This window comes from Lipotes vexillifer, unplaced genomic scaffold, assembly GCF_000442215.2.
Source record: "Lipotes vexillifer unplaced genomic scaffold, Lipotes_vexillifer_v1.1 scaffold763, whole genome shotgun sequence".
Taxonomy (NCBI): Eukaryota; Metazoa; Chordata; class Mammalia; order Artiodactyla; family Lipotidae; genus Lipotes; species Lipotes vexillifer.
In genome coordinates, this window is record NW_006770909.1 from 5,489,747 (window position 1) to 5,506,851 (window position 17,105).

Below are 17,105 nucleotides of genomic sequence, written 5' to 3' on the forward strand. Positions count from 1 at the left end.
ATAGTGCCTGTAAGTGCTCATTGAATGAATATTTGTGTATATAGTATTTTACAGGATTTACACTTATACTGCAGGGGAGAAGACGTTCTAGTCATTCACCAAAACACGGCCTGGACTGAGAACACAATTTATGGGGCATAGCCTCATCATGATAGTGAGAACTGCTGTCCCTTTCATTCCTTGATATTAATGTTCCAGTACCTGGTGCTCTGAGGGCTTAACTGGATGCATTAGTTTCCTACAGCTGCTGTAAAAGATTCACAAACTGGGTGGCTTAAACAATAGAAATTTATTGTCTCAGTTCTGGAGGCTAAAAGTCCAAGATCAAGGTTTGGGCAGGCTTGGTTCCTTCTGAGGGCTGTGAGGAAGGATTGGTTCCATGTCTCTCCCCTCGCCTGCAGTGGTGTGCAGACAATCTTTACTGTACCTTGGCCGGTAGGAGCATCACTCCGATTTCTGCCTTCATGTTCACATGCTGTTTTCCCTGTGTACATGTCAGTGTCCCAAATTCCCTTTTTATGAGGACACCAGTCATTGGATTAGGGCCCATCCTAATGACCACCTTTTAACTTGATTACTAGGCCCTATCTCCAGGAGAGCCACGTTCCCAGGTACTGGGGGTTAAGACTTCAACATATAAATTTCGGAGGGATGTAATTCAACCCATGACATGGGGTGACTCTTATTTTCCCAGGCTCCCTGTCCTTGGGGATGAAAGTTTTCCAAGGAGGCCACTGGACTCCAAGGCCCCAGGCTTTCCTTCCTTTTGCTATTGGCTGTAAGGCAGGCTTCCCGGTCTGGCTCCTGAAGCTTTCTCAGCAGATGAAGCTGTGGTTCATGTTGCCGGTTCCAGCTCTTGGTGGCCTGGGTTTGTGGCTACTACTTCCGTGTCGCTGGAATATAATCCTCATCTCTCTCCTTTCACTGCAGTGATCCTTCAAGCTACAGAAGAGTTTCTCCCCTGCCAGCAAACACAGTGTTTTTGGCCTAACTTCCAGTGGCCTGGTCTTATACTGGCTATTACATTCTTTAAGCCCTCCTTCGAAAGGTAGCCTACTCGTTTGAGGGACTTGGGATATATCTCCCAGATCTAGAGAAATGTGGGCAAGTAATAACGCACCTCTCCTCTATTGCCCTTGAACTCTTCTGCAGGGATCAATTTTCCTTCCTTCATTCAAGACATGATACATCCTCTGCATTTCAGGGTACCTCAGTCCCCCTAATCAAAGGCAGCCTTCATCACATCTTTGTTTAAGACTCATCTTGATGTTCTAGGAGTTTGTAACTTCCCAAAATTCACTATCCCACTTCCCAAGACCCCAAGGGGGCCTCATGCAAATGGGAGTCTTAGTAACCGGCCAGGATACTCAAGATTTCCCGCGGCCAGTGTGCAAACCAAGTGTCCATTCTGCTTTCAGTGTGTGAACAACATCTTCACATAACCATCAATCCTGCTGTTTGGAATCTGTGCTCAGAGCAAACAGGCAAAGGAAAGCCTCACCCTTTCAGATATGTAGAGTTCCAGCTAGATTGGCTGCATTCTTAAATCACAGTGCTTCCAAAACTAGAGCTAGAAAGATGACAGCTATGGACTCATGTTCCTTTAGCCGAAGAGTGCCAAGCATCATTAGCAGAGAACTTCAAGGAACTTATGCTCACCTTGTGTTTTCAAAGAGTAGACAGTTATGCTCCAGGTCACCACACAATAGTAATAATTGCACACTGAGACCTCAATTGCAAGAAAAAAATGAGTAACCTGGGGAGATGGGACCAGGGTCTGGATAACCAGGAAAAGGCCCAGAAATTCCAATGGCTCAGACCTGGGGGTGGAGATGGGGAGTGGAAGAGGGAGTTCTGCTCCAATCCACTCAACTCCCACCTAAGGCTGTGTGTGAAGGTGAGAAGCTTGTGAAGCCAGGCAGACTTGGGTTCAAATCCCCGTTCTCTTACTAGCAGTGGGAACCTAACTGTATCCTTGCCTCAGCATCCTCATCTATAAAATGAAAGTAATAGTAGTACCTGCCTCACAGGTCTGTTGTGATGAATACACGAGATAATGTGTAAGAAACACAAAGCATAGGGCTTAAGACAGAGTAAGCACTCAATAAATGTTAGCTGTCACCATCATTCTTGTATTAAGTCCGAGGCATCCTTGTGTCCTAAGGCTCTGTTCTGCTGAAGGAACATTGATAACCCTTTTGGCCCTAGCTGCCTGCATTTATGGACAAAGAATTTCCTCTCTCTAAACTCAGATTGGCACCTTGAGGTCAGTGTTATCCTATGAAAAACATGCTGGCATGTTTCTCCTAAAGGCCAGGGCAGAACTGCCAGATTTCTTTGGCATTTTGTAAGATGGAGGTGCTTTCTCCAATCTTACATTTCATAGTCACCCTCTCTTCACACCTCCCACAGTTTGACGAGTATGGCTAGCTCATCCGTCTCACCAAATAAGACAAAATGTCCACAAAATTGGAGTTGTGTCCCAAAATGCATGGCTGGAAAGACTTGGATCCGAAGGAGCTTTCTCTAATTGAGAACAAGGACACAGGCAGCCTTTTACTCATGAGTGATAGGGTGAAACTCTAGCTGCAGATGCCCAGCTAGAAAGGCTGTTGCCATGGTTGCTGAGGCAGGCATAGAGAAGAAATACCATTTTGCACTAATAGATGGAAACGATAATATCTCACCCTTGTTTCTCACAGTGTGTCTTTAGAAGGGCAACAGCAGTTGAATAGAAAGTAGGAAAAACTAGTAACAAGGAAAACTGGTGCATTAACCCTAGGGACAAAAAGGCAAAATTACTTATTTTTGTATTATATATAAGTCATCCCAGAAAAAATCACTTGACACGCCAACAGTTGCTTGTATTCGCAGTTCACTTCTCTTCTTGACTGACTGGTCTTGGCTCTCTGGCTGGTCCCTGATTGCCCCAGAGTCTCCTCTGGGCCCTCCCCATTTGGGGAAACTGGACGAAATCACGGTCCCTGGTTAATCCACATGGAGACCAGCTGCAGCTTGTTTTCCCTCTGAAGCATATTTCTTTTTCCATTTGAGAGCACCTGGGTTTATGACCCCAGGATATAGCGCGAAGCACCTATCTTTGGTTAGGGGTTGTCCCTGTTGTGTCAAGGGTGATTTTGTTTAGATAAAAATTGGGTACATTTGATTATTAATTTTTTGGTGAACCTCTGCTGCATTTTTGACTGGAAACCTGAGAGGGGGACACTGCAAGGAAATGAAAACAGAGCAGCGCTTGTGCAAAATGGGGACTAAGGTGTTTAAGTTTGTGTGTGTTGGTGATGGGGGCAGGGGGTGGTGCCTGCGGAAGCTGCAGTGGTGTGTGTCAGCTGAATAATATTAAGGGCCAGGCTGTTTTTCCCTCAACACTTCCTACACATGTTTTCAAGCATTTCGTTCCTAATCATTTTCCAAACTAACTCAAAGCTACAAGGTATTTAGAACCTTCCTTTAGGTGATGAATTTTAAAACCTCCCTTCTGTTGTAGGAAACACAGTTCAGACATGAGCAAGCAAGGACAGGAGGCACTAAAATTTAGCTTGATTTCCCTGGGGTCTGAACTCCAGTTCTTAGAACTACACCCAACACCAATGACATTATTTCCTTTAGTCATTATTATCCTTCCAAGATACTGTCCTTATGACTATCTTTAAAATTACATTGTAAGTGACATGTCAGGCAAGCTCTCGCTTTATTTGCCAAAATTTCTATTGTGCTTTACAGTCACCATGATTTCGACATCCATTTCATCATGCACGTTGCTACGTGACCTCAGTGTGCCTAATGCTCTCAGATTCAAGAGAACACAGACCCTATCCCAGGGGTGCAGGTGCTCTCAAGGAGGGCAGGAGGGCAAACAAAACCCCACAGCAATGAAACAAGGGCCACAGCAGAGATAAAAACACTTGGAGCGATTGGAGCGATCTCATGTCTGTGTGGTCCTGCAGCTGCTGTGCTCACCCTCATCAGACCCGAAGCCCCCTTCTCGTAACAAACATTTTGGAACACCCCTTAACATCCTGACGTGGAATTCCTAGATTATATAACCTGCTTACACACTTTCAGAAAACCAAGGTAATGTCCTAAGTGTAATAGGAAGGAGAAAAGCAAGGAAAATAACATTTAAAAAGTCATATGTATTTTAACATATGCAAATACTCCAGCACAGCTACACTGTAAGATACATGAAAAGTCAGCTGCTTATACCCACTTACATTGAAAATGTTTTATTTACTTTTTATGTGTGCTTACATTATTTAATACTTTATTATATCAACATATTTAAATTATATCTAATATTATGTTATTTATAGTCAATGTAATATTTTTGAGTTTTTAAAGTACTCGACTTTTTGAAATCAGGACTAAATTAGTATATTGTACAGATTAGCATGTTGTAAGATTTTATATAGAGAGATGTAGACATATAATGACTAAGAATGCAGAATGATACGATGTGTTGATTTAGTGACTCAAATAGCATGAAGGGCATTGCTGTTTATGATGTGATTATTTTTGGAATGATGAACAGCTCAAAAAAATTTGGAACGGAAGAAAGCAATTTTCCCTCAACTTACATCCTAGTTGAATATCTGGAAAATTCAGTGTATGCCAAAAACCATATAAGAGAAGGTTCTTCATGTAAAGTGGGGTTCAGTTCTAAGTTCTGCTAATTATAATTCATCTTCATAAATTCCCAGCACAACACTTTAAAATTGTGTACAAAACAATGTGATTCTTTGTTGAGCATGACTGTCCACACATTGCAGGATGTTGCCTATCCCTGGAACCACCCAGAAATGCCATAGCATTCTCTAAACAATGTAACAACCCAAAACCCTCCATTGGGTTCCTGAGGAGGTACCACTGTCTCTGTTGAGAATCCCTGGTCTAAGATCCCTGCTAGCTCTGAAATTCAGTGGTTCTATTTATATACTTTACCCCCAAACTTAATCTAATTAATCATTTAATTCCTAGTGTGTGCCTTGTTAATGAGGTAGGCAAAGATAAACTTGTGTCTTGATCCTTTACAAAGACTTTTACAAATTTATCCCTAATGCCTAGCATAGCCCCTGATATATGGTAGATGCTCAATGAATATTTTTGAGTATATGCATACATATAGGAAGGATACTCAGGAGGTACAAAACATGAGTCTTTTCCTTACATTCTAATTGAAGGTGTTATACATTTCCAATACATTCTAATTGGGAAATTAAGAACAACATGTGACAACAATAAAAGATCAGTACAAAATAATACTTCATTAAGAGGCGCATCTTATGGTAGAAGCTTTAAGTATAATAAAGTGGTAAGAGAAGTTACTGAGGTAGCCAGAGAATTCATAGAGTCAGTGGAATTGGAGCTGGGCCCTAATGGAGGGATTGAACTTGTATGAGGATAGGGGAAGGCTTTCCAGAGAAACTGAGAGGATGGAGGGCCCAGAGTCAAGAATGTGCAAGGGGGCTTCCCTGGTGGCGCAGTGGTTGAGAGTCCACCTGCCGATGCAGGGGACACGGGTTCGTGCCCTGGTCCGGGAAGATCCCACATGCCGCGGAGCGGCTGGGCCCGTGCGCCATGGCCACCGAGCCTGCGCGCCCGGAGCCTGTGCTCCGCAACGGGAGAGGCCACGACGGTGAGAGGCCCGCGTACCGCAAAAAAAAAAAAAAAAAAAAAAAAAAAAAAGAATGTGCAAGGGCTGTGTGAAGACACGGCTGGGAGGCACCCGGCTCCACTGGAAGTGCAGCAAGGTTCACATTAACGAGGTGTGGGAACACTGTGGTTAGGTGTACAGGGCCCAGATTTAGAAGGACTTAGAATACCAATTAGTTGAGACTTACTTGAAAGATTTTAAGGAAAGGCTAAAGTTATACACTGTCTTAGAAACCCAAACAAAATGCTTACATTGTTGGAGGAGGGAAGGACTCTGTTCATGGCTGAGAGCAGAAGTGGTCTAAACAGAGATGTGCTGGGGCCAGCTTGTACCAACTCACAATAGTGATTATTAAATTTTTAGGAATTTTGCAAGTTTGCTGTTAAACATAGCTATTATTAAAAATCAAGTTAGGTACACACAGTATTGAATCAATTATATTAAAAATAAGGTAATACATACTCAAAACTTATCACTTGCTAATTATTTTACAACATTTTACTATTTTGTATGCTTTCGAGGTTGTTTACATCTTATCAGAATGGTGGAAGCAATGTATAATGCTGCTGTGTGTCCCTTCAGAGATGGTGGTGGCTTGAAATCAGTGGTGGTGAGAGTATGAACGCCATGGAAATCAGAAAATGCTTTGTATCAGTGCTCGATATGTTTTGTTGATTGTAGACTTAATAGGATGATGGAGAAAATGTTAATAATCCAGATGAAAACTTTAAAAGTGCACATCATGTCTCTAAGCCATTGCTTAGAGAATAGCATAAAAAATTGAGGAAATATTCTTTCAGTATTTATAAATGTTTTTTCAGCTTTATTGAGGTATAAAATTTCCTCAAAAAAAGTAAAAATAGAATTACCTTACGATCCAGATATCCCACTCCTGGGTATATACCCAAAGGAACTGAAAGCAGAGTCTTAAAGAGATATTTGCACACCCATTTTCACAGTTGCATTATTCGAAATAGCCAAAAGATAGAAGTAACCCAAGTGTCCCTCAGTGGATGAATGAATAAACAAAAGATCATATATACATACAATGGAATTTTATTCAGCCTTAAAAAGGAAGGAAATTCTGATACATGCCACAGCATAGATGAACCTAGAGGACATTATGCTAAGTGAAATAAGCCAATCACAAAAGAACAAATTCAGTATGATTCTACTTATATGAGGTACCCAGAATAGTCAAAATCCTAGAAACAGGAAGTAGAATGGTGATTGCCAGGAGTTGGGGGAAGGCGAATGGAGAGTTGTTGTTTAATGTGTATAGCGTTTCAGTTTTGCAAGATGAAAGGAGTTCTGGAGACTTGGTTGCACAACAATGTGAAAAAAGTTGCTACTGAACTGTATACTTAAAGATGGTTAAGATGGTAGATTTTATGTTATGTGTATTAAACCACAGTTCAAAAAAAGATATTTCATGCCATGTGGCACTCATAAAACTGATTCATTATTGATATCTGAGATTGCTTTGAAACAGGATAAAATATTGACATCTGAGATTGCTTTGAAACAGGGTACTGCTCAAGCCAGGAGTCAGAGCACTAAACTGGAGGGGAGTCAGGGAACCCAAGACCACTTCTGGTTTCATCAGCGATACGCCATGTGTGAAGTACAGTTACTGCACCTTTGGAGGATTTGATCAAATGCTCTTACTGCCTCTTCTAAAGAAAACTAGATGTTTTAAGTATGAATGGGGTAATATTTGTAAAACTACGGAGGCTCTTTACCAAAAAGAAGACTTTAAGGAAAAAAAAGTATCACTAGTGTTATTATGCTAATTCTATAAACATCGTTACATTGTTAAAAGGAATCTGTCCATTTAATGGTCTGTGCTAGATATCTATTAATGATAGGCCCTTTGTCACAGCAAGTAATATTTAGTTTCCAGAAACCAATCTTTAAAAGCCTGCTTTGTACAGCTGTTGAAGTCTATCATTACGAGGATTTATTTTTGGCAGTGGATCCTGGAGCTTTGGCTAATAGCAGTCAACTGAGGTAATTCTACCTTAATTTTGCAAGTGTTCTAATGGCAGGAAAAATATATTACCCGTGAATCATGGTGACACTCAGCACAAGAGCTCAACATTTTATAAAGCTATAAGAGCACAGTAACTGTAGTTCTCATTTTTCATGGTCATTTTTTGTTGGAAATACTTTTATTATTTAGAGAAATGCAAATAATTTGGGGGGATCGAATTCCATTACAATTAATATCCACATAACAAAAATGTGTTCAATTCCAGAAGTGTTTGTGGTATGGTCAAGTAATCTAGATTCAAATTCCCTGGAGGAGTTTTTATCCTGTGTTCTTGGTACCAAAGAAAGTATCAACATCAACAAACAAGTGCAGTTGTTTTAATGATCCTTTTAAATTAATTTTCCTGTTTGAAGATGAAATGCCATTTCTTTCTGTTTCCTAGACTGCCTTCTTTCCTATACCTTGGCAGTTATTTTTCATGCTTGTTCTTATGCTATATCAGTAGTGAAGAGGGAGGAACAGGGGGCTCATGTAGCAAAAAACAAGGGTCTTTTGATTAAAAAAAAGTCGTAGTTTATAAGCCAGAAACAAGAACCATGTTTCCAGCATACAATTCTCATCGTGTTTGGCATTTTATGGCCATTAAAAATCACTATTTAAGATCAAATGATATTTTTAAGGTACTTTGCAATGCAGGAAATAATATTTTAGTATTATTTTTATTTTCAGGGTTCATGGCTTTCTAAATCTTAGTAAGATTTTATGTAATAAGATAATAAGTAATCTTATTTTTGAATGGGAATATTAAGGAAAGTGAGACTTTCTAAAATTAGGGTAATTGGGACTTCCCTGGCGGTCCAGTGGTTAAGACTTCGCCTTCCAATGCAGGGGGTACAGGTTTGATCCCTGGTTGGGGAGCTAAGATCCCACATGCCTTGCGGCCAAAAAACCAAAACATAAAACAGAAGCAATATTGTAACAAATTCCATAAAGACTTTAAAAATTGTCCACATCAAAAAAATCTTTAAAAACATAAAATGAAATTAGGGAAATTAAGGAAAATAACAGTTAAAACTAGTTTTGAAAGAAACAAAAACCTCTGCTGATTGTCTTTCTTATCTTACCATTTCCAAACTGTTGTCCACCTGTATGATATACACGAGCAAGAGGTGAACCAAAGCTCACTGATTGAATGAAATTGCCATTATAAAAATAATATACTTTATTGATATGAATATATGCAAATTGATGGAAAATATGTTTGTTATTTCCAACTCAGTTATTTCCAGAAGCAAATACTTTCATGTGTTCAAAGCTTATACCAAATACAGTATTCTATTAATTGTTAGAAGCATTATAAAGTAGCACATAACAATTTCAGAAGAACGTTTATCTAATGCTATCTTTTTCTTTTTTTAAATTTGGCTGTGCCAGGTCTTCGTTTTGGCACGTGGGATCTTTAGTTGTGGCATGTGGGATCTTAGTTGCGGCATGCGTGTGGTATCTAGTTTCCCGACCAGGAATCGATCGAACCCAGGCCCCCTGCATTGGGAGCATGGAGTCTTACCCACTGGACCACCAGGGAAGTCCCAAGTCTCCATATTTTTAACAAAGAATCACAATCTTATTAAGCTAGAGGTTCCAATTTTTTACAAACTCAGTAGATTTGAAGTTTTCACAGTTTCCTTAGATCATGAAATAATCACCATAGAAGTTCTGGGCAAAGAAAGGGAAGAACAGATGAAGAAGGAATATTTCCTATTCTTTCTTTATAAGTCTTTTGTTTACATGGAAAAAGTATCCTTGAAATTAATCATATTACATTCTGTTTCTATACTTACATGCTTATCTTACAGAAAAAGATCTCTTAGCACTACAGGAGGAAATAATTTCAAGTGCATGGTGGATCAGAAGTGTGTCAGCATCAAAACAAGTGAGGATATAAAATAGTTCTAAAGCAATCTTTATTTTTCATTGTATCCTCACCACAATTAGATAAGTCACTGACAGTAAGTCAGTAAGAACTTTAGTAATAAATGAAACCTGAAAGCTAACTTTATATTTTTTTAAATAGATGGAGATGATACAAAACTGTGAAGCTATAAAGCCAGCAGCCACTTATGACCCCTCAGCAGCAGAGTCATGAGGCTCATGGCCACAGGAATGGAACGTGTGTGAGAACTCCCATCCCCAAAGAGGCTGGGGTGGTCTGGCTTTGAGTCCCACACTTCCTTTTTTCATCTACTTAGTTGAGACTTTTATCCTTAAAACTAGACTTTGTGGAGAGAGAATGGATAACTTAATTCCAGATCATCTCTGTTGCTTAGCATAACAAGAGCCAGGACTGGAGGACCTGCTCATGGTTGTGTATCAGGAAAGTCCCAGCAAGGCAGGAAGAGAGTGGCCTAGCTTTTGATTCTGGGAGCGCCCAGAGTACTTTAGGGTCCAGGAGAGGAGGACAGTGTTAGATGAGTAGAGGGGAAGCTAAGCACAGAAGCACGCTTGCCGCACGTCTCGTGTGGTTTCCTGGAAGAAGACTTCCCAGCAAGGTGCCCTGGAAGAACCTCGGAGAGCCAAGAGGCCAGGCAGAGAGAGAGCCTGAGTTAGCTTTCCTGAGGAACCCAGCGTGGTGTGGAAGGAGGTGCCTGCATCCCCTTAGGCAACATTAGAGTAGCAGAGACTCTGCATGAGAAGCTTGTTAGGGTGGGTCACCAATGCCAGGGCAAAAATAACTGTGGTCAAGGGCTATAGCGAGGGCCACCTAAGCCAGGGAAGGGACAGCCAAACCTCAGGGGCTCTGCTGTGTCAGATGTTGAGTCAGCAGGTGGGGACTCTGGGTGGGTAGACCATAGGATGGTGTCCACATGGAAAGCCAACAGAGCCTCCAGCCTGAAGCGGCATCAGGAGAACCAAAGGGCAGTAATGTGGCCCCTCAGTACTCTCCAAGATCCCTCCCCCAACTCCTCCACCACAAGGACACTGCAAGCTGTCCACCCCCGGACTCCCATGCCATCTCAAAGAAGAAAAAAAGAAAAAATCAAAAGGAGACCATTGAACTTGGAAGAGACTAAGCTACCGGAAAAAAAGAATTGTAAATGGTAACTCCATATTGAATCAAGCACTGCTGTTACGCTGTTAGGTGCTTATGCCTTGGCTGGGAACCTAATTACCCTTTAGGAAGTTGCATGAATAGAAGCAAAGCATTTATAAGTTCCCACTGAACAAAGTATAAACAAGCCTTTCAGGGACAAGCTCTTCTAATTTTTTAAAAATATTTATTTGTTTTAGGCTGCGTTGGGTCTTTGTTGCTGCATGCGGGCTTTCTCTTGTTGCGGCGAGCGGGGGCTACTCTTCGTTGTGGCATGAGGGCTTCTCATTGCGGTGGCTTCTCGTTGTGGATCACAGGCTCTAGGCTCGGGGGCTTCAGTAGTTGTGGCACACGGGCTCAGTAGTTGTGACTTGTGGGCTCTAGAGCGCAGGCTCAGTAGTTGTGGCGCACGGGCTTAGTTGCTCCATGGCATGAGGGATCTTCCTGGACCAAGGCTTGAACCCATGTCCCCTGCACTGGCAGGCAGATTCTTAACCATTGCGCCACCAGGGAAGTCCCTCTTCTAATTTTAAGACTACCAGAGTGATGAAAATCTATATGCATTTATTATTTGTTGGCAGAAACTTCAAACTATGCATATAATACAATAAGAAAACACTTTAGTAAAGAAATCAAGGCAAAAGGAAAATAATGTTAGGAAAAACAAGATGAAGCCATAGATAATTTCCAGTTTTAAAATGCATGCTTAAAGGCAGGCCACAAATTTGGCCCTGAGCTTGCTAGCAGTTAATGCAAAAAAGTAAGTCACTAGTTACATGATGCTTGAGATTTTGTTTTGGCTGGATTTCTCAGGGAAAAACTCAATTATTCCTAGTACTGTGGGCTGAGAAAATTGTCTCCCGTGGATCCTCAACAGAGGACTTCATGTCATGTAGTTATCTAATACAATGGCTAATGCTCAGCGGGAGCTATCCAAGTAATTTTTCTATTTTGTCACCTTCACATCTCAGAAAAACGCTATGAGGCCCTTCCGAGATAAGGAAACTGAAGCTCAGAGAAGTTTAATACCTTGGCCAGGTCGTGCAGTTCATACACGGTGGGCCTGGGACTTGACTGGGTCTGTTAGTCATTTTAAGTCCCTGTGGTTGATGACTGCTTCATGAACAGTCACCCTAAAATGCAATCAATACGTCCCATGTGGTATTTTTTATAATGACCTCAATATCCAATGCTAAAAATGTGTGTCAACAAAGCAGCAAGTTATCGTCACACTAGAAGCCGAAAGCATTACTTGTAACTCAACTGTAACTTTTTCATACTGTATTTTTTTTTTTTTAAAGAAGTTGTTGGGGGTAGGAGTTTTTTAATTAATTAATTTATTTTTGCTGTGTTGGGTCTTCGTTTCTGTGCGAGGGCTTTCTCTAGTTGTAGCAAGTGGGGGCCACTCTTCATCGCGGTGCGCGGGCCTCTCACTATCACGGCCTCTCTTGTTGCGGAGCACAGCCTCCAGACACGCAGGCTCAGTAGTTGTGGCTCACAGGCCTAGTTGCTCCGTGGCATGTGGGATCCTCCCAGACTAGGGCTCAAACCCGTGTCCTCTGCATTAGCAGGCAGATTCTCAACCACTGCACCACCAGGGAAGCCCTTTCATACTGTATTCTTATTTTGTACTTTCCACCAGAAAATTGTTAGAAATAGAAAAATATGGATATTCTTTTTCAAGGTTTCAACTGTTTCTTTATTAAATAGAACAGGTCTATTTCAAAATTACCTATTTTCTCTTTTATATGGATCACAGCTCTCGCACAGATTATGAAAGTTTTCTTTCACTGTCTATAGGAATTAAAGTACAGTTGTCAATTCTAGAAGCTTCTTCCTTAAATATACTGCCATCTTTTGTTTAATTTTGCAGCTCTGTGGAAAATAACTTTTTCTTTTCCTACTTGCAGAAGGAACTTATCCACTCAAAACCTGTTGGAAATATAAAATAGTTCTATTTCTATCAAAGAAAACCTTATTACTTATACGCAGAGTATTTTACTTTTGTGTTAAATTGAAGAGTGGCATTAACTGAATGCCCACAAAGCATCTTAAAGGCTAAGGAAGGATTAAAGTAAAGGCTAAACTCTGAGACAGGTTTATGTACACTGTGCTGCACTTTCCTGGGGCTTAACGTCTTTTCACCTATCTGTAGAGGATATAGAGGGCAGCGTTTCTGTCATGAAATAGGACTAATCAACTTAGTTGAGTTCGTATTTAAGGCAAGGTGAATTAATTAAGACAGTCTGACACAGTTGTCAGATGTGTTTTTCAGCCTACATTCAGAGAAGCTTCTGCAACTGAAAGACAGAAAGTCCTTGCATGGTTCTTCTTTGAGCAATGTCTAAACCAAGACGTCTTCACAGTGGATGTAAGTATGCAAATCTACACATTGATTAGTCCAAACTGAGGCTAGTTACTTTCAGAAAACATGTTTACACATAAAAATAAAGGGACAATTTTATCTTAAAAGGAATACGGTTCTGTATGGGTCTAATGAAAAATGAAGACGTAAGGAAATATTCTTGTATTATTCTTGTGTAAACACCATCAACAGCATTCCTCGCCAAACCACTGGGTATACTATAAAACATGATACTGGGCTTCCTGGTGGCGCAGTGGTTGAGAGTCCGCCTGCCGATGCAGGGGACACGGGTTTGTGCCCTGGTCCGGGAAGATCCCACATGCCGCGGAGCGGCTATGGCCATGGCCGCTGAGCCTGTGCGTCCGGAGCCTGTGCTCCGCAACGGGAGAGGCCACAACAGTGAGAGGCCCACGTACCGCAAAAAAAAAAAAACATGATACACTTGGGGAAAATAAATATGTATAAAGAAATACTTAGATTTATCTATAAATTTTATTGGCTTCATTACTAACAGTATGTTAGCTAATAAATTCGTATTTGGCTGAAGTTACTAAAGAGTAAAGATTTATTTGACAGTAAAGTAAAGATTTATTTGCCAAATAAATAAGTAAATACTGCCTTGCTTTAGTTTGTTTTTTTAAGTAAAAGTAAAAGGAAGTTTATTTGAAATAGTCATTTCAAAGTTGTTATATAAAGTTATTAAGTGCTTCATTATCTTTAAATAGATTAAGTACCTGCTTCTCTGTGTTACAGCTATACATTTACTCCCCATTCTTACTTTAATGGCCTCCCATTACTGCAGATAGCTATATGCAAAAAAATTGTCACGAGGCATGGACCATGAAATGACAGAGTAGAAAATTTGGGGGAAAAAATTGAGGAACAATCAATGATAATCATGAAAAAATCTCATTTTAATATTTCTTCACTCTTTCTTTAAAAAGATCTAAGTGAAATATCTAAAATTCAGTTCAATTGAGCACTGCTAGAACTTCACTTTAGTCTATGTACAGATTTATATATAATGGGTTTTGCTTCACAATCTTTGGAAGAAAGTGAACACAATGTATACAAACTGTGGTAGCACTTAAATTATGTTGATTTCAAGAAGAAAAGAAATTACATAATTTCTACTTGCTTAATGATGACAAAGCCTCATCCCTTTTCATTATAATACTTGCAAATAGACCTGGAACTTTTCATTTCAAGAAGACATGGGTGGATCTGACGACAACGAGCTTCCACAGTGAAAAGAAATAGGAGGTGAGGGAAGCACGCACAAGCCACCTGTCATCAACAACACTTTCTAGGGAATGTGCATTTAGATGCATTTAGAAGAGTGCTGAAGTATATGCCTTCAGTAAAAGTGAAATATATTTTAGGGCCACTACCAAGTGCTTCGGTATTAACTGTCTTTATTGTCCATACTACTTGCCACTATAGTGCTAACTCATTTATAATGTGCTTGTATAACAGAGAAAGTGATTATTGTTATTTAAAACCAAAATTAAGTCTAGCTGCCTTCTAAAGTGAGATGTTAGTGGTATAATTCAAACAAGTAGAAATCTCTAAACTCCCCTACCCTCAGCAAAGATGGAGTTGGGGAGGAAGATATGAAGAGACCAGAGTCAAAGGCCCACTGAGGAAAGGCTAAGAGCAGACTCAGGGAGAGGGGCTAGAGTGGTCTCTGCAAAATAAAGTGGGAAGAATTGCTTTAGAGTTATTGGGGTAGCAGCTGAGAGAAGGTTTAAAAAAAAAAAAAAAGAAAAGAGCAAGAAGCCAGAGCCTGCATTGTCAAAATTGCCCAAAGGACTGTTTCACAATGGAAAAGTCTGATGTTCAATTTTAAAATGTATTTGACACACACGCTCCCCAGTCAGCCAAGACGTTGGTAAAGTCAGCTACACACACGTGTTACCTTGTGTTAGTGGTTTTATATGATATCGAGGGAAGTGGACTGCATTCTGAGTCAGTGTAGAGCAGAGAGGTGGGAAAAGCTTAAGGGAGTAGACTGGGAGGCCCACAGTGGTGTAAACTCAGAACCCGAGCACCCACGAAGATGAAATCCCCAGGATTGGGCAGAGCCTTGTAGAAGATGTGGGATAGGGGCTGAAGGTGATTTCAGCTGCTCAGATTTTAAGGAGTAATGTCATTTGTCCTGTTATAAATGACCATGCTGCACATTTGGGTTGAAGATATTTTAAATGTAACGATTTCTCCCACTTGAGATAAGTGCTCGGATAATTTTAGAATTCCCGTGTAATCTTCTCAGGAAATACATGTATCTACAATTAGAAACAGTCAAATATTTTATGCCAGTTATGCATCTAGTCTTACCTTAAACTTTATTTCAATTAACAAATGTATTTTGAATATCAATATGGTTATTTTTATTTTATACAATTAACATTTATATAATTATTTTTAAAAACTTTTTTCTTATAGGATATAACTTCTAACTATAGCAATGAAAAACTGCCGTGATGTCTCTTCTCACAGCTAGTTTTTCTGCTAAAAGTATTTGATCATGAAATGCTTTGGGGCAGCTCTCTTGGCCTTCCTAATTAAAAAAAAGATTTCCCATTTATTATTTTAAAACACTGAAAATATCCTTAAAGACAAGTGAATTACACTTTAGCATTAACATGCTTTTCAGCACTCACGTTAATACAGGATACTTAGAACAGTGACTACGTGAAGCTACTAAGGATTGTTTTATAACTTGAAAACCTTTAAGAATATCTCCCTCTAGTTTTAAGAATTTATATTTATTTTTCTCAGAATTATAGAAATATTTAATTCTATTGATCTACCTTTCAAATGTAAAAACTTACCAAATGCAGCAGTTATTTAAAAATTAATTTATCTTAATGAATATAATCTCAGAATTCATGCAGCATACGTGCAATAAGTATTCTATATATAACTGCTTAAATTCAGGGTTGGCCAAACTCAAATTGTACTGACTTTAATGAATGGTCTTAGTAAAGCCATGTAAAGAAATGTATTGGAATTGGCACCTGGCTGCGATGCATAAGGCAGGCAAGCGTTCTCCATAGTAGCAGTACTCAGTAAGTATCTGCTGATTCGGCAAGGGCTTTGTTTCATCGTTCGGCAAGTTCATGGAGTTCATGTCTTACTACTATTGCCCTAATCAGTTGAGACAGAATTAGCACTAGCTAAATCTTCTATGTGCTGCCTGGAAGGGTTTGTTGAGGGTAAGAGTCTGAAGACAGAGATTAAGGAGTCTTCATCCTCCTAAAGTGCTGGGCATCCAGGATCAGAGCCCTAGGTCAAAGAAATCCAGCCTGAATGCAAACCTAAGCACCAGTGCCTTCCTGCATTGGGGATCACCAGACACGCTCTGCATTCAGAACGGATATCCCAGTCTACGCTTTGACTCAGGAGCACTTCATGTGCCACAGCAAAGTGACCTTGGTTCAAAAATTGTCTACATGTTTCTAAACATGTAGAAGAGGATACCCTGAAAATGTGAACGTTAATGTTTAAAGACTCATGGGTTGATCCATGACTGAGGAACTCCAAAACGGTGAGTTTGTAGAAACATACATTTGGAGCTTCAAGTATTTATCTACCTAGCTGGTAAAGTGAAAGGTCTGGTCAACCCCAGAGTACTTCTTTGGAAGTGTCTGATTATATTTGCTTTAAAATATAATTTGGTTTAGGGCAGTGAAACTATTCTGTATGAGACTGTAATGGTGGGCACATGTCATTATACATTTGTCAAAACCCAAAGAATGTACAACACAAAGAGTGAACCAACCCTAAGGTAACCAGTGGCCTTTCAGTAATAGTGAGGTGTCAGTGTAGGTTCATCATTGTAACAAATGTAAGACTCTGGTGCAGGATGTTGATAGTGGGGAGGCTATGCGTGTGTGTGTGGGAGAGGTATATGTGAATTCTTTGTACTGTCTACTCAATTTTGCTGTGAACATAAAATTGCTCTTAAAAATAAAGTCTATTAAAA